At 36.8% G+C, this 18,072-nt stretch overlaps 2 long non-coding RNA genes across 2 annotated transcripts; both read right to left on the minus strand.

Moving 5' to 3' along the window:
• Window positions 1–3,971: 3,971 nt before the first annotated feature.
• On the minus strand, window positions 3,972–5,801 carry LOC141598242 (uncharacterized). The gene is made up of 2 exons (XR_012523363.1): window positions 5,719–5,801; window positions 3,972–4,278 (listed from the first exon to the last, which is right to left on the minus strand). It is a non-coding gene; the product is annotated as an uncharacterized LOC141598242 (long non-coding RNA).
• Window positions 5,802–10,253: 4,452 nt separating this feature from the next.
• On the minus strand, window positions 10,254–11,991 carry LOC141598243 (uncharacterized). Its single transcript, XR_012523364.1, has 2 exons — window positions 11,899–11,991; window positions 10,254–10,452 (listed from the first exon to the last, which is right to left on the minus strand). It is a non-coding gene; the product is annotated as an uncharacterized LOC141598243 (long non-coding RNA).
• Between the last annotated feature and the right edge of the window lie 6,081 nt (window positions 11,992–18,072).

An 18,072-nucleotide genomic window follows, 5' to 3' on the forward strand; every position in this document is an offset into this window, starting at 1 on the left:
AAATTTGAAGAAACATTGAATTTTGAATTTCACTATTATTGTTTTTGAAATGACGGTTTTTATTGTCGTCATTGACATTTGAAGAAATAGTGAATTTTGAATTTCACAATTATTGTTTTTGAAATAACGGTTTTTATTGCCGTCGTTGAAATTTGAAGAAATAGTGAATTTTGAATTTCACTATTATTGTTTTTGAAATGACAGTTTTTATTGCCGTCGTTGAAATTTGAAAAAATAGTGAATTTTGAATTTCACCATTATTGTTTTTGAAATGACGGTTTTTACTGCCGTCGTTGAAAATTGGTAGTTTGTGTGGGAAATTGGGCCAAAGCCCAGAATTTCGCTGAACAAAGCATGGGGAACACCCTTTGAGGCGCGAGCCTACTTGCGAAGGAAGGGAGCTTCCCTATTTTTGTAGAAAAGACGCGAGAATGGGAAGCTCCCCATTCTCACTTCGTCTTCCTCAAACACAAAAACCCGAAACAAAGAAAGACACCATTTTCGACCTCATTTCTTGCTTGCTTTCGTGTTCTCAACATCATGTCATCTCAAGGTATGTAAATCCTCTTGAATCCATTTGTTTTTGTTTGTCTTTTTGTTGATTGAATTAGGGCGGAACCCTAAACCCTCAAAAATCGAATTGGGCATTTTTGATTAAGCCATTTTTGAGTTAAATTGATGATTGCATTTGGTTAGAAACCTGTTTAGGAGTATAGGGGTGCTTTTAGTTCGCATTTTGGTCCCCGTTCCCGCTCCCTATGCTTGAAAAATATGAATGAGACGGTAAAACCATCTTATTTCACAGTGTCAAGTTTGTTTGCTTGAGTTGTGTGCCCCACTAGGTTTTATTGTAGTCGGCGAAGAACGTGTTTGCCATATTGAACCTTCGTTGGGGGTATTGTGGGCAAAATTGGAAATTTTCCCTTTGAAGCGATCTTATGCCTGCTAAAATGAGCGTCACTTTGAGCTCAAACTGAGTCAGTTTGTTTTGAAATGGACCTTATTAGTAGTTTAGGTCGCTTTGAGACGTGATAAAAATCACGTTGTTTTGTTGTGGTCGTATTTTGAAATTTTGACCTGTTTGTGTTCGAATTAGGGCAAAACTGCCTTTTTCGAGCCGTGGAAAATACCCCATTGTGTCGGGAATATATTTTTGGTTGTTAGCGGACCTTGTGTGGGTCTTGAGGTGCCATTTTAGTGTTGTTGTTGTTTTGACTCGTCTTTTGCTTGAAAAGAAGGGCGAGTCATTTTTTGTGCGGTTCTTGTGGATTGTTTTGTTTGGTTGGGTTTGGGCGGGATTGCCCTTGTTTTGTTTTGCAGGTTTTTTTTTTTGGATTTGTCCATTTTGTGCCGTCGTAATGCCAAAATTTCGGCTGACGTTTTTTGTTTGTTCTTTGATTGCAGCGGAGTGTTCGGGTCCATTGCTGAGACTTCAGAGGACGAGGATGATCCTGGAGGGAGAGAGGCGACTGTTTTTTTGTTACAGGCTTGGTTGTGTTTCTCCCTGGTGGCCTTTGCCTAGCCTTTGATTGTACACCGGTCATTGGCTGTTGTCTGTAGAGGTTGGATGTCTGATGAGTGGGGTTCAAGACGGGTGCGTTATCCCACGCTGGCGTCTTCGATCGTTGTTGAGTTCTGATGATTGGGGTTCAACATCGGGGTAGCGTCCGATGTCATGGCTCCTTTTTGTCACCGAATTCTGACGATTGGAGGTCAACGTCGAGATAACGCGCTGAGTTACGATCCCCGACTGTCATGTCATCCAAAATCTGCCAGGCATCATTTTCCTTTTTGTCGTGGAGCAGGAATGTGGTATTGCCGTCATGGTAACCACCTCTGCTTCCACCGTTACTTCTTTTCTTATCTGATCAGAGGGATAGGGAGTGCTTAATTCGGTAGGTGGCAGGTAGCTCCTAGTTCGTTGTTTTAGGCCAGTGTCTGTATGTTAAATATCTGTACCGAATCCTGTTTGTGTGGTCAGTCGTTTGTATCAAACGTATGTCGATGTATTTTGCGTGAGGCGGTTTGTATATATGTGTATTTGTATTGTGGTTTATTTGTGATTTTGGCTTTTTTTTTGTTGTGTTTCGGAGAAGCGCTGTCGGCTGTTAGTTCCCCTTTGCTTCATACTAGTCCCTGCATCGTTAGTGTAGAAAACAGGCAACAGGTAGCACGTACGCACAAATGTAAACACATAAAAGCATTTGATTAAAACAAAAATTAACCACGATGACTCGAAGTTAAAATTGAAATTTGAATTGATGTTTTGAAAATTCCGCAACAGGTCGTCACGTTTGGATTCTTCAAAAAGAAATTGATTTGAAATTTCGAGCAATTAACTCGTATCTTGAATTAAATTGTATCGAATTTTGCTGAAAATTGATTTGTAACTCGAAAAAAATTAAAACTCAAACCGTCAGGGGTGAATTTTTTTAAAAAAGAGATTTTTGCGAGTGTATTTAATTTTTGTGAGATCAAGACTCGGATTTGTAAGAGCTTGAATTTTTGAAGAAAACTGACGTCGTGTTATCAATTTTCGATTTTTGTGGAAAATGCGAAAAAGCGAAAAAATTTCTGAATTTCGACTTTCGGAATTTCGACTAACATGGAAACGATCTATCGCGGATCGGGGCGACTAGCCCTTCCCCCTTAAAAAAAAAGAGAAAAACCCGTATGTTTAAAGCTGCATCATGGAGACCGTGTCGGATTTCGTAAAACGCGAGAACAAGGAAATGTGAGTGTGACAAAACAGAAAACATCCTAGATAGGCCCGAAGAGGTGCGAGCCTTGTGGCGGGAGGTTTGAGGTCTCAGGAAGAAACACAACTTGAAAGGGACAATTCAAGGTGGGAATCCTGAGGAACAGCCCGAAGAGGCGCGAGTACACTGGCGATAGAAGGTAGCTTCCCCTTTTTTCGGAAAAAAAGGCACTAATTGTTTTGTATAAATAGGACGTTTGTGCTTCATTGTTTCATCATCCGAAACACGAAAAACATCTCTACAAAAACCTTTCTTCTTCTTCCACAAAATTATTCATGGATGCTTTCGAGAATAGGTTGCGGCATTGGTGTCGGGATTTGTCATCTCCTGAGAAATATCAACTCGTTGTCATGGGAGTTGGTCAATTGTTGGTGCTTCGTCAAGTCAAGGTCCAATCCTCGTTTCTTGAAGCATGCTCTCGATTTTGGGATTCGAAACATCATGTTTTCGTTTTCCCGAAAGGCAAAATATGTCCTCTTGCTGAAGAAGTAGGTGCCATTGGTGGGTGGCCGGGTTGTGTTCCGGTGCTTCCCCCGACTCGGTTGTGTTGTAAGGAGAAATTCCGTTCGATGTTGGGCTTGTCGACAAGTCAAGTCAACTTTCTCCTTGCTCCTCATGGTGTGGATATGTTGGCTCTTATCAACATTTTCTCAAACCGGTTGGATGCCAATGTCTCGGAGGTGGCTAGTGTTAGGTTTATGTACCTATTATTATACTCCTCTAATTGTGAACTAATTAACTTCTTAATTATTCGTTCTTTAGATCTAGTGCATGCATAAAAAAATAAAAGATTTATAAGAAAATAATGTTCCTTACATTGTTAATTTCGGTTTTATGGGCACAAGTAAGGTCTCCTACCTTCACTTGTTCTTGAGCTATTATGAGTAATAGGATGATCCTCCAAAGACTCCAAGTATAGAAGTCACTCCTCTTGATTGCACCCAAGATTATCCCTTATTTCTACTAAATAATATTTGCTAGATATTTGTTTAGTAGTTTACCTTAAAATTGATTACTAATACTCATATATTACATTAATAATATTAGTAATCTTATTGAACAAATTGGATCATCATTTCTCATGTTTTTGGAGAAAGATGAAGAATGTAAGGGAGAGGTATATTGAAAAGCATGAAAAATGAATGGATGTGTGACACCCTCATTTATTGCGGAAAAGTAAACACGTAATTCTACAGAAAAACTGGTAGGATATGTTTGTAATTGGTTCAACTAGCCAAAAACCTGTAAATTTCAAAAATTTTCTAAACCAATCACAACATTTCCAACATTCCCAAAAGCGGGTGCCAAAACCTGCAAAGCTAATGAACTACTTTACATACATAGCTAATGATAAGAAAAATTAAAGATACAAACCCAAAATAGAAAAGGGAGACATATGTCCCTAAAATGTATGTGACATAAAAAGGGTTTAAGGGTCACAATGAAATAAAACCAGTCTAGGTCCCAAGGTTACTTTGCTCGCTAGCTCGTCCATGTACCCCATATATGCATCACCTACCTGTCATTCGCATTTTATACAAATACGAAAGCCACAGTCAGTGGGGAGTAACTCGAGTTCTCCGACCACGAAATGTCATAATTAATATAACATGTAAACATAAGAATATGAATACGAATCACACACTGCCTTAGCATATAGATGCTAAGGCAATCGTGCTTATCATGTGAACAACAATATAACAACACATAGTCCTAGCATGTGAATACTAGACCGACTCATACTACACTATCATGTGAATCACATAACATCCAGGAATCCAAACTCTATCAACCATAGCCGGCTTGCATCTCACCTTCTATGATTCATAGAATCATCAAACAAGAAAGGGCAATATAACAAAGACAGGCATAAGTTCTTAGTCCCGTCAATAGTCACTTTGTAACTCAAGTCTATACCACGAGGTAGGGAAGGTAATCGAACCGGTATCTTGGCTCAGCGGTTACTATTAAGAAAACATGGCCAAGAGACAACACAACCCTAGCCTAAAATCTGCGCAGACCTAGACATGCGGATACACACCACCGCACCCAAGACTCACAACTTTTTTTAAAACAAAGTGAAGTGAGTACCCTAAGGACACCACCGAAGGGTCGGCTAGTACTTAAGCTGACCCCATACTATCAAAATTAGTACCTGAGGTCATGCCCCAACTTGGATAAACATCCACTAGTCAGGAACACAAAGGCTATCAAGCAGTGAACATATACTCGTCAAAGACTATAAAGACCTATCTATGATGGAGGCCGAAATACTCACCTAGAACCTAGTCACAGCTAGTCCCAGCTTGAATACTTTAGCCCACACCACTCAAGACTCACCACACAAGTCAAGTAAGACACCCACTTAACCTTAAGAGGGCAAAAAGTCCTACTTACCAACATAAAATCTAATATTCTATCATATGAAAGGTTATATAAATGTCTATTTACAGCATACAATCCCAACAGTTCCTCAATAAGTATTCAATACTAATTTCCAATCCTAGCAATTATAACAATAAAAAAGGCTTTAGGGGAAACTATGGCCATTTCTACAATATAAGATACTATTAAATACAATCAACTATACATGTGAACCTAAGATATAATAAATGGCCTAAAACAAGAAAAAGACCGATTATCTAATTCATTCAACCGAATTTTTACCCCGCAACCTTGACCTGCGACAGTACGGGTTAAATTGCGGTGACCAATCACTCAATTAATCGACATCGCATCAGTCAAAGGGACTAAGGCTCAGTTTTCGGCACAATCAACAAAACATGGCAATTATTGCTATAAAATTCATTTCCATACTAATATGTGAACTTGTACTTACAAAAGGCATTAATTTGACTCATATTTTCATGTGAAATAAACTACTCAAATAACATTCACAAAATCATACAAGAAAACAAAGAATGTGACATTTATTCGTCGAGTAACTCGGAATAGTTACCTTAAGCTAGCAAAGAGACAAGCAATAAACTTGAGAAAGCTTCTAAAACCCAAAATTACTCTTCATCTTCAACCACATATGAGTCACCTAAAATAATTATGTGAAGGGACGATATTAACGAATTATCGTTATATAAAATATGAGACGGAAATTAATTTAAATCAAAACATGTAAATCATATGCATTAGCTACTGTCTTATGTTCATAAACCATTATGACCCTCCCTTTTGACAGGCATACCCAGAAAATTGTCACAACTTTTATGCCCTAGAAATAGTCCCATAAAGCACCATTTTATCCGTCCCAAAATCGAGCCCAACTCGGCTGTCACGGCTCCCAAAACCGAGGCCAAAACAGCCCACACGGCCTCCATTTCGATTGTCCCAAAAAAAAAAGGTCGCACAAAAACTGGTACCAAAACAGAGTTCAATCAATCCTAAACCAGTCCTAAACCGAGTCAAAACAGTCCCAAAAATGTCCCAAAGTACCTGCAAAGCGGACTTAAAAACAGTCCTAATTTACTGCACAATACCACAACTAAACAAGATCCCAAATAGCATCCCAAAACAATCCCTACATGTCAGTATACACCGTCTCAAATATACCACTTACTAGCTAGCATCCCAAATGATCCATAGAGGTCGGTATACACTTTGTCTCAATCATCTCCACATATCAAGTATACACCGTCTCAACTATACAACTGACTAATTAACATCCATAATGATCCCTATATATAATTATACACCGTCTCAACTATAAAACGGACTAACCAAACTATCAAAATACACAAATTTAACAAGTAATCTTGAGTAACCTATCATTATTACCTTTTTCCGATTGAACTAATCATTTATGACTAACAAATATTCTACCAGACCGTCTATTTTAGTACATACAACCGTCTTATAATAAACAAAGCTAAAAATATAAATTGGGTTTGTAAAAATACATAACGAAAATGAATTTTACTTACAACGGATTGACGAGAACGACGAAAGGAGCGCTATGGAACAAAAATAGTTGGAAACGGATAAGGAAGAAATGCGAGCGTCGATCAACAGATCAAATTTTGAAGAAGAAAGATCGAAAGGAAGGAAAAAGAAGGACGAAGAAGGAAAGAGAGAGACGTGCGTTGTTTATAAATGAGACAGCAGCCTGCTAGCCTGCTATTTATTATACGTACGTTTCTTCGTCGTTAAGAAACTTCGATCGTTATTAAAATCGTTTCGAGTTAAATTTAACCGATTTAAGTAAAAGTTTGATAATAAAACGGAATCAATAATAAATAAATTTAATGAGTGAAAATAAAATAAACTCGGCTAGTTAACGGAAATAATACGATATCCGCTTGAATCGGAATTATTAGCGATTTTACTGAAACTAACGGATATTAATAAAAATTGCTATTTTAGTGAAATAAGCTCAAAATAGTTAATTGGACGGTTTTGTTCCCAAAATCCATCTCGGGTTCACTTAAAACAACTTTCATAAGGACTCGTAAAGAAACGGAAATTATTAAATAAATAAACTCGAACTAATTTCAATAAACTCGAACTAACTTTAAATAAACTTATTAATGATTATTAAAATTAACGTATCGACTTATGATGAAATTAATTAATTAGCTAAGCATATATATATATATAAAACGTCAAATGATGTAATTAAATTCAAAATAGCAATTAAAAGAATTTTATCCAACTAATAAAATACGGGCGTTACAATCACCCCATCTTTTAAAAAGTTTTCGTCCTCGAAACTTGAAAGTATAAATGAAAGGTTATAAAAATAAAACTGGAATTGGAATCGGTAACCAAAACATTTTAAAGGTTATTTATCGTAAGAATCAAAATTCTTTCAAAAGTTTCAAATAAAATTTTAAAACAGAACGATTCTCATCAAAGGAACGGAAGTGCTCTCGTTGCGCATTCAAGAACATCACATTCCAAATCCAAGATAAGGTCAAAGGCAAATCATTTGTATAAATCGAAAATCAAAATACTTTCGAAAACATTAATGAAGAGTTTTCAAAAGTATAAGTCTCATTCATGGAACGAAATTGCCCTTGTCGTGCACACAAGAACGCTAACCTTCCAAGTCAAAGACAAATTTAAAACCGAAAATCACTCGTCGACAAGAGTAGAACAAGTTACTAAACGTTTCTAATAACGAGTTCTAACATCCGATCAACGTTAAAATCAAAAGAAAAGGTAATTTACCCAAATTTTCTTTTGCAAAAAGCCAAAATAGAAATAAAGGTTTCACTTTTAAACCCAATTGGGGGTCAAATCCCTGAAAGTGTAACATTAAACTTTGACAAAAGCATCATAATTAGATCAAAGTGAATAGAAATTGGATAAAATTTACAAAAATCTCAGGTTTAGCAACTCAAAACTGTGATAAAGAAGTCTATACTCAAAGAGCAATTAGAGAATTAAATCGAATTTTCATTTTTCCAAATCTTTACAAGTAGGGAAAATTTTGTAATAGTAACATAAAATTTTAGCAACGAACCAAAAATGGTAGCTTGAAATATTTAGAAATTGCACAAAAAGGAAAGTAACTTAGATAGCATAAAAACAAAGTATGTTAAGAGAGCTCAAACTTAAGCCACAAGAGAGCTATAATGACTTTCATAGGGTAAAAATTGAAGTCAAAATTATAAGGATGTCAAAGATAGAGTTTCACAAGATACGAGTGTCAAACTTAAAGGAGGAGCAAGATGAAGCGAGGAAAGGAGGTATGAACGGTAACGCTTATGATCGAGGAGAAAGGGAATTTAGACAACAAGGAAACGCCAGACACTCTTATCTCAAACAACAACATCACTCAAAACGGTTCCGAAAACTTCCTAACAACAAAACTCATAACCACATAACTCCCAAGGGTTTCCTCAATCGCTTATGTTACCTCATCCTAATCTATTCCCTGAAACAAGGTACTCCACTATAAGCGTGATTTCATCGCTCCAAATCCTCAAACATCCAGAACAACTTTCACAAGCCTAAGGTCAAGGCTTCCAACAAAGATATATTCGTATCCAACTAGTGTCAACTATGGGTTTCTCAAAAAGGTAAACCTTCAATCAAGAATCCCAATACCAAGCTCTAAACTCCAAGAGAAGGTTCCTCAAATATTCCACAAGGTTCTCATATCAAAACAAGGTAGTAACATACCAACCCCAAAATCTGAAAAATCAATAGGATCTCAAGTTTCTCTATCCTTTTACTTATCAAGGATTCCCAAAAGCGGAACTACACTCAGCTACGACATCATCCCATCATCTCAAGTACTCAATGCGACCTCAAGGTCTATACAACTATAAGGTTAACAAATTCTTCTCAATACTAAATCTCTCTCAACTCAAGAACTCTCGAGAGCCGACTAATAATCCCACATTAGCTTTTCTCATATGGTCATACCCATTATCAAACTCTCATGTCCAAAGTGATTATGGAAGCCAATCACAACTCGACTTACTTAGTCAAGGAACTAGGTATAAGAATCACTAAGTATGTCTCATCACCTTACCTAAGTCTTTCTAACATCACGACTTCTCAAAGCCAGGGTTAAGGGTCAGACACAAACAATCTCCTCAAAAGTCGAATTTTCCAACCCAGGTCAACATTCCTCACAAGAAAGAGTACTATCTAATGGCGTTAAGGGAGGATAAGCAAGGAACAAAAGAGAGTTAGGAGTACAAGCGTAGCTTTTAAAGTAAAAGCGAAGGGAGTTTAGAAGGAGGATAAGCACCAAGAGATTAAGAATAAGGCGAGATACAAAAAGAACGAGAAACATCTGCAAGGAAGTAAAAGCATTCTTCAAAGGTTGAACAAATCTTCAATCCTCAGCAATCGGCACTAAATCTTGATCTTCGTAAAATATAAGTGTCCTTTCAATGGAACGGAGATACTCTTGGCGATCACTCAAGAACATCAATATTCCAATTCAAAGACATAAAAATACATTTTTACACCAACAAATGATAAAACTAATTATCAGACGTCTCCAATAACAAGCTTTAACACTAATTGACGTTAAAACCAGTGAAAAACATTAAAATATTTTCAAAACTTTTAGTTCAAATTTTTTTTTTTTTTTTTTTTTTTTTTTAAAAAAAAATAATAATTCCATTAGCTATAGATAAGCTCACAGTCATTGATCCAAGAACGCAACAATTATTAAATGACAATCAACAAACAGATTAGTACCTAACAAAGAGCAAACACAAAGAGACTACAACATAAGGTCCTAAATCTACCCATCTTACCCATCTCTCAAGTTTATTATTTTAAGGTCAAGTTATTTATATTGGGGTGCACAAACGTGCGTCGGGAGCAAATATGCTCTGATACCAACTGTGACACCCTCATTTATTGCGGAAAAGTAAACACGTAATTCTCTGAGAAAAAGCTGGTAGGATATGTTTGTAATTGGTTCAACTAGCCAAAAACCTGTAAATTTCAAAAATTTTCTAAACCAATCACAACATTTCCAACATTCCCAAAAGCGGGTGCCAAAACCTGCAAAGCTAATGAACTACTTTACATACATAGCTAATGATAAGAAAAAGTAAAGATACAAACCCAAAATAGAAAAGGGAGACATATGTCCCTAAAATGTATGTGACATAAAAAGGGTTTAAGGGTCACAATGAAATAAAACCAGTCTAGGTCCCAAGGTTACTTTGCTCGCTAGCTCGTCCATGTACCCCATATATGCATCACCTACCTGTCATTCGCATTTTATACAAATACGAAAGCCACAGTCAGTGGGGAGTAACTCCGAGTTCTCCCAGCCACGAAATGTCATAATTAATATAACATGTAAACATAAGAATATGAATACGAATCACACACTGCCTTAGCATATAGATGCTAAGGCAATCGTGCTTATCATGTGAACAACAATATAACAACACATAGTCCTAGCATGTGAATACTAGACCGACTCATACTACACTATCATGTGAATCACATAACATCCAGGAATCCAAACTCTATCAACCATAGCCGGCTTGCATCTCACCTTCTATGATTCATAGAATCATCAAACAAGAAAGGGCAATATAACAAAGACAGGCATAAGTTCTTAGTCCCGTCAATAGTCACTTTGTAACTCAAGTCTATACCACGAGGTAGGGAAGGTAATCGAACCGGTATCTTGGCTCGTGCGGTTACTATTAAGAAAACATGGCCAAGAGACAACACAACCCTAGCCTAAAATCTGCTTGGAGACCTAGACATGCGGATACACACCACCGCACCCAAGACTCACAACTTTTTTTAAAACAAAGTGAAGTGAGTACCCTAAGGACACCACCGAAGGGTCGGCTAGTACTTAAGCTGACCCCATACTATCAAAATTAGTACATGAGGTCATGCCCCAACTTGGATAAACATCCACTAGTCAGGAACACAAAGGCTATCAAGCGGTGAACATATACTCGTCAAAGACTATAAAGACCTATCTATGATGGAGGCCGAAATACTCACCTAGAACCTAGTCACAGCTAGTCCCGACTTGAATACTTTAGCCCACACCACTCAAGACTCACCACACAAGTCAAGTAAGACACCCACTTAACCTTAAGAGGGCAAAAAGTCCTACTTACCAACATAAAATCTAATATTCTATCATATGAAAGGTTATATAAATGTCTATTTACAAAGATACAATCCCAACAGTTCCTCAATAAGTATTCAATACTAATTTCCAATCCTAGCAATTATAACAATAAAAAAGGCTTTAGGGGAAACTATGGCCATTTCTACAATATAAGATACTATTAAATACAATCAACTATACATGTGAACCTAAGATATAATAAATGGCCTAAAACAAGAAAAAGACCGATTATCTAATTCATTCAACCGAATTTTTACCCGCAACCCTGACCTGCGGCAGTGCGGGTTAAATTGCGGCTGACCAATCACTCAATTAACTGACATCGCATCAGTCAAAGGGACTAAGGCTCAGTTTTCGGCACAATCAACAAAACATGGCAATTATTGCTATAAAATTCATTTCCATACTAATATGTGAACTTGTACTTACAAAAGGCATTAATTTGACTCATATTTTCATGTGAAATAAACTACTCAAATAACATTCACAAAATCATACAAGAAAACAAAGAATGTGACATTTATTCGTCGAGTAACTCGGAATAGTTACCTTAAGCTAGCAAAGAGACAAGCAATAAACTTGAGAAAGCTTCTAAAACCCAAAATTACTCTTCATCTTCAACCACATATGAGTCACCTAAAATAATTATGTGAAGGGACGATATTAACGAATTATCGTTATATAAAATATGAGACGGAAATTAATTTAAATCAAAACATGTAAATCATATGCATTAGCTCTTTGTCTTATGTTCATAAACCATTATGACCCTCCCTTTTGACAGGCATACCAAGAAAATTGTCACAACTTTTATGCCCTAGAAACAGTCCCATAAAGCACCATTTTATCCGTCCCAAAATCGAGCCCAACTCGGCTGTCACGGCTCCCAAAACCGAGGCCAAAACAGCCCACACGGCCTCCATTTCGACTGTCCCAAAACAGTCAGAAGGCTGCACAAAAACTGGTACCAAAACAGAGTTCAATCAATCCTAAACCAGTCCTAAACCGAGTCAAAACAGTCCCAAAAATGTCCCAAAGTACCTGCAAAGCGGACTTAAAAACAGTCTAATTTCTTGCACAATACCACAACTAAACAAGATCCCAAATAGCATCCCAAAACAATCCCTACATGTCAAGTATACACCGTCTCAAATATACCACTTACTAGCTAGCATCCCAAATGATCCATAGAGGTCGGTATACACTTTGTCTCAATCATCTCCACATATCAGTATACACCGTCTCAACTATACAACTGACTAATTAACATCCATAATGATCCCTATATATAATTATACACCGTCTCAACTATAAAACGGACTAACCAGCTATCAAAATACACAAATTTAACAAGTAATACTGAGTAACCTATCATTATTACCTTTTTCCGATTGAACTAATCATTTATGACTAACAAATATTCTACCAGACCGTCTATTTTAGTACATACAACCGTCTTATAATAAACAAAGCTAAAAATATAAATTGGGTTTGTAAAAATACATAACGAAAATGAATTTTACTTACAACGGATTGACGAGAACGACGAAAGGAGCGCTATGGAACAAAAATAGTTGGAAACGGATAAGGAACGAAGTACCGACGTCGATCAACAGATCAAATTTTGAAGAACAGTACGAAAGGAAGGAAAAAGAAGGACGAAGAAGGAAAGAGAGAGACGTGCGTTGTTTATAAATGAGACAGCAGCCTGCTAGCCTGCTATTTATTATACGTACGTTTCTTCGTCGTTAAGAAACTTCGATCGTTATTAAAATCGTTTCGAGTTAAATTTAACCGATTTAAGTAAAAGTTTCAGTAATAAAACGGAATCAATAATAAATAAATTTAATGAGTGAAAATAAAATAAACTCAGCTAGTTAACGGAAATAATACGATATCAGCTTGAATCGGAATTATTAGCGATTTTTACGAAACTAACGGATATTAATAAAAATTGCTATTTTAGTGAAATAAGCTCAAAATAGTTAATTGGACGGTTTTGTTCCCAAAATCCATCTCGGGTTCACTTAAAACAACTTTCATAAGGACTCGTAAAGAAACGGAAATTATTAAATAAATAAACTCGAACTAATTTCAATAAACTCGAACTAACTTTAAATAAACTTATTAATGATTATTAAAATTAACGTATCGACTTATGATGAAATTAATTAATTAGCTAAGCATATATATATATATATAAAACGTCAAATGATGTAATTAAATTCAAAATAGCAATTAAAAGAATTTTATCCAACTTAATAAAATACGGGGCGTTACAGGATGAAATTGTGTAAGAGCAAAAATGAACCAAAACTACTCATAAAGAGTAGTATGGCCGGATGGTATATGACAAAAGGGGCATCTAGCTTTTCTTTTTTCTCTTATCAAAATATAGGCTTGTAAGGCTATGAGTAGGTTAGGCTTATTATTTAAATCTTATCACATAAAATAATATAAGCACAACCCACTAATACCTCCTACATTTCGGTCCATTCATGTAAAATGGACTACCATTTTATTTTGTCAATTTGTCATTTGTCACACAATATGTCACATGTAGAATTTTACATGTTATTAATTAATTTAATGCATATTTATCACATAAATATCATTTTATAAATTAATTAAATTACATTCAACAAATTGACTAGTGATACTTGATCACATAAATAAAATGGGCCATTTAATTATAATTCACAACATCTTGTAATTATAATTAACCATTCATTCTTATCTCTATTGTTTCTCAAACAATAAACAATTTTAGTAATAAAGCATTTTTATTACTAAAATAAATCTTATTTAATCCCATTACAATAAGATATCAATATTCTCTCTCACAAGTAAATTGTTCAATTTTAAGGAATTGATCAACTTGTATCGTCATACAATTAATCAACTTTACAGATAAGGGTATCATCCTTTAGGTGTGACCTTAAGGGATCAACTGACCACCACCGTCCCACGACAGTAATGTCAAACTCTAGCAAGCCAATCGTTACCGATTAATGTTGATCAGTTGACTATATAATTGAATCATCCCTTACGTATTATTTATATGAGATTTAATTATGATATTAAATCATGTGATCGCACTATTGTTGAGGACACATTTTCCAACAATCTCCCACTTGTCCGAGACAAGTGTGCGTCACCAATTCTCTTGTCCTATTACAATCTCCCACTCAATGCAAGGTGTCTTGCAGGTCGTACTTGCACTTGATCATATCTTGAGTGGTTTCCTCGATCTGGAGAGTAACTGTCTGACCGGAATTATCTACCATAGATACCTTCCGAGCGTGGCCATGCATTTCCAGTTAACTACTCCTCGAGTGGCCTTGAGATTTCAAACAACCCTGACAAGAGGCGGACAATTCCTATCGCTTTATTCCCTTCGTTCAGCCACAGTTCATCATAACCCAAAATATACCCAGTTTGACCTCATTTACGAAGTCGTAGAATATAAATCAAAGCTAATCGGAAATTTGTGCCAACTTGGGCGAATAGTTCCTAGTCAAAAGAATTGACTCACAAGAATACTATAGTAGCTCTTGCCACGACCAGGCTTTATGAATTACCAGAACTCTATAAGCGGTCACTGCCCGACAGAGTGTCCCATACAGTCTGCCTATGTGATCGACTAGTCATTCCGCATGACTCTATGGAACTTGAACTTGCCATCAATCGCATCACACTCTAGTCACTTCGAGACGTCATCTCATATAAGTAACTAGGGGCGAATACTATGTCAATCCAGTTCACTTTAATGGGGTTCAATTTGTTCTCAACAACCCATTTGGATATAACAAAGTAATGGGTGAGTTTAATAAAACTCAAACGATAAATGCGATTATCACAACTGAATAGTCAATACACTATTACTACTTCATATCTTATAATCTTTAGTGTATTATTAACACTAGTTAAAATGCAATAAAAGTTTGGTAAGTGGATATACCCTATATCCATGTATTCCAACTTTGTCAATTGCTATTTCCTTCCATTCAAAGTTATTTCTAATAACTTGAATTTATCCAAGTATAAGACTAGTATTCTTGCTAGACTTGGGCTCTTTAACTTGAAAGATGCTCCCATTGTTATCGCATAACTTGTGATCAAGTCATTTGTGGAGGGATTCACCCTTAATCCCTATGTTCACAATTTACTTAGATTCCTTTTGTAGAATTTGCAATGTGCAAAACTAAAACACTTTTCTAGTCTCTTACTCCTAAGTCAATAAGATATCCTAGGATTTCAACAAATCCTTTTCGGTTTAGAAACTAAAGTTTGTGCAACCCTTCAACACATAACTTAGTTTATCATCCAACCATATGAATGAATCCTTAATTCTTCCCAAGTGTAGATACCCAGTATCTGCTGAGACTCCAACAAACACCCGATGATTATCGGACTACAACATGTTTTGGGATCGCAGCGTTTGATCGACAGTTTGTGTACAACTTTACGTCGGAAAACATAAAACGATTTCGAAAACAAAACATTTCAAAACATTTCAAAAATACCTGGAGTGTTGAATGCACAACTACGGGGTCGCGATGACACTAACTAGAGTCAAAACCGACACCGGACCAAAAACCGACTCGAAAATTCATATCCCGACTCCAACAACGAGTCAAACCGAGTCAAACACAAAAACCAAAAATATCTCAAACCTTCTATACTAAGTTTTCCCGGATTCATGTTGGTCAAGTACCAAACATGTGACTACAAAACCTAGGATAGAACAAATCATGACTACGTTTGTTGTGATAGTGATAGCACAACTCGAAGTGTCGCGACGTGGCTCGCGCCTCTTTGAGCAGCCCAGGTGGCCACGTCGCTCAAAACTCACACAACCACTCATTCTCCTATAAATACCCCTCAAATGCCACCCATTTGAGACTTACGCGAGTGTCCGCCCCCTCTTTTCTCCCTTAAAATTCTCGACTCGACTTCTTAAGTCACAATCCGACGCGTATTTACGACCTACCGATCGTAAATACGAGCCTTACACATTATTTGGTACCGTCATCGTGCATTAAATCACTTGTCCGACCACTTTGACCACTACACCATCACTAAACTTTTAAAACACTCTTTACTTACCAAAACGGTTTTAAACCGAGTTTTTTCCGATCAAACGAGTTATTACACTTACGTCGGTCACTCGCCATAACCAAACATGTAAGTATGAGGGTGTAAAAATCCTCTTTTATTATGTTTTCATTTGTTTCATGACTCTAACATGCTAAAACATGCATAACATGAACAAAAACATGGAATAAACGAGCCAAAACTGATTTTTGGTCTGAGGCAGAAGCCCTTTCGGTCGCCAACAGGCTCGCGCCTAAATGGGGTATTCAGACCAGAAATCAACCGTGTTTGTTCTCGTCATTTCCCTTAATCCATTTTTCATATTTGTAATCGGTTTTTACCATTTCAAGTATTTTCGAAACCTTTTTGTTTCATTTCACATGTTTTAACCATAAAGCATTTTTCACCCTTGGTTCTTCATACCATGACGGTTAAATCCGTGTTTCGGTGATAATATTTGGTTAATGACATTTAAAAGGTATTTTAAAGCCTTTTATTTCATTTCTTTATATTTTCAAACAAACATATTAGTCACCAACACAAAATCATCCTTGGTTCTACATACCATGCCGGATTTTAACCCGGGTACGATGATGAGTATCGACTAATAACATTCAAATGGACTTAAAACAACTAGTCCATAATCATTTTCGAAACTATTCATGTCAAGTTTGCCAACTCGAACCCGACACCGAATATTATCAAATAATGATGATTATTCGAGTCTAGTTCTTCAAATCAACAAGTGCGGTCTAAACGACCCTTTCAAAACCTAACCGGGTTCAAAAACCCATTTTTAACACCTTTTATAACGTTTTCTAAATAGTCAGAACACGGCATACAACCGTTGGCTAACCCGCGCCTCAAGCAGGCCTTTTCTTTCTCATTTTCAAAACCAGAGGGAGGCCCCCACCGCCGGTGGCTCGCGCCTCTTATAGCCGTCTGCAGTGCAGGGCTGTTCCCTTCCAAAGATCGTCTAGGACGATCCCGACTCCGGTTGAACCGGATATAGGACGGATCAGATGACTATTCAATTATTCAAACCATATTTGCAAAATGCCTTACTAAGACAAATGGATCATGATATGCACCCTAAACCTAATATGGTAAATGGATGTTTAATTTCCGTCTTGCATGCAAATCAATCATTAATCCAACTCGACATTTTATACTTGATACTTGGATTAAATCAACCGACTTAGAAAGCTCTCACATGTTAGGTTTAAATCATTGGATGCGCATTCATGCATTTAAACCGTTTTATCAACCTTTGCATTCAACCAACCAAGATCGATCAGTAGAGGCCGCTAAACGCGGGCGGGATTAGTGTCGATTAAAGGGCTTCCCAATACGTACCTTCACCTCTTACTCAGAAACTTTGGATAGTGGACGACCTTATCCAGGGCGCACGAGAGTCATTCTAGAGATAGGATGCTAAAGAGGGACGATTTCCTTATCTTTAGTACCTATGTCAAAACGCTGCTTTGTGCTTCGATTTGACCGAGGTATAAAGTGGAATTCGAACGGGTTCCAGGCATCCCACAAATGCTTGGTGGCGACTCCGAACATCTCTAATCGTTTCGAGACCCTTACCGAGACGAAACCGACCGATCTAAAACGATCCGG

Source organism: Silene latifolia, chromosome 9, assembly GCF_048544455.1.
Source record: "Silene latifolia isolate original U9 population chromosome 9, ASM4854445v1, whole genome shotgun sequence".
NCBI lineage: Eukaryota > Viridiplantae > Streptophyta > Magnoliopsida > Caryophyllales > Caryophyllaceae > Silene > Silene latifolia.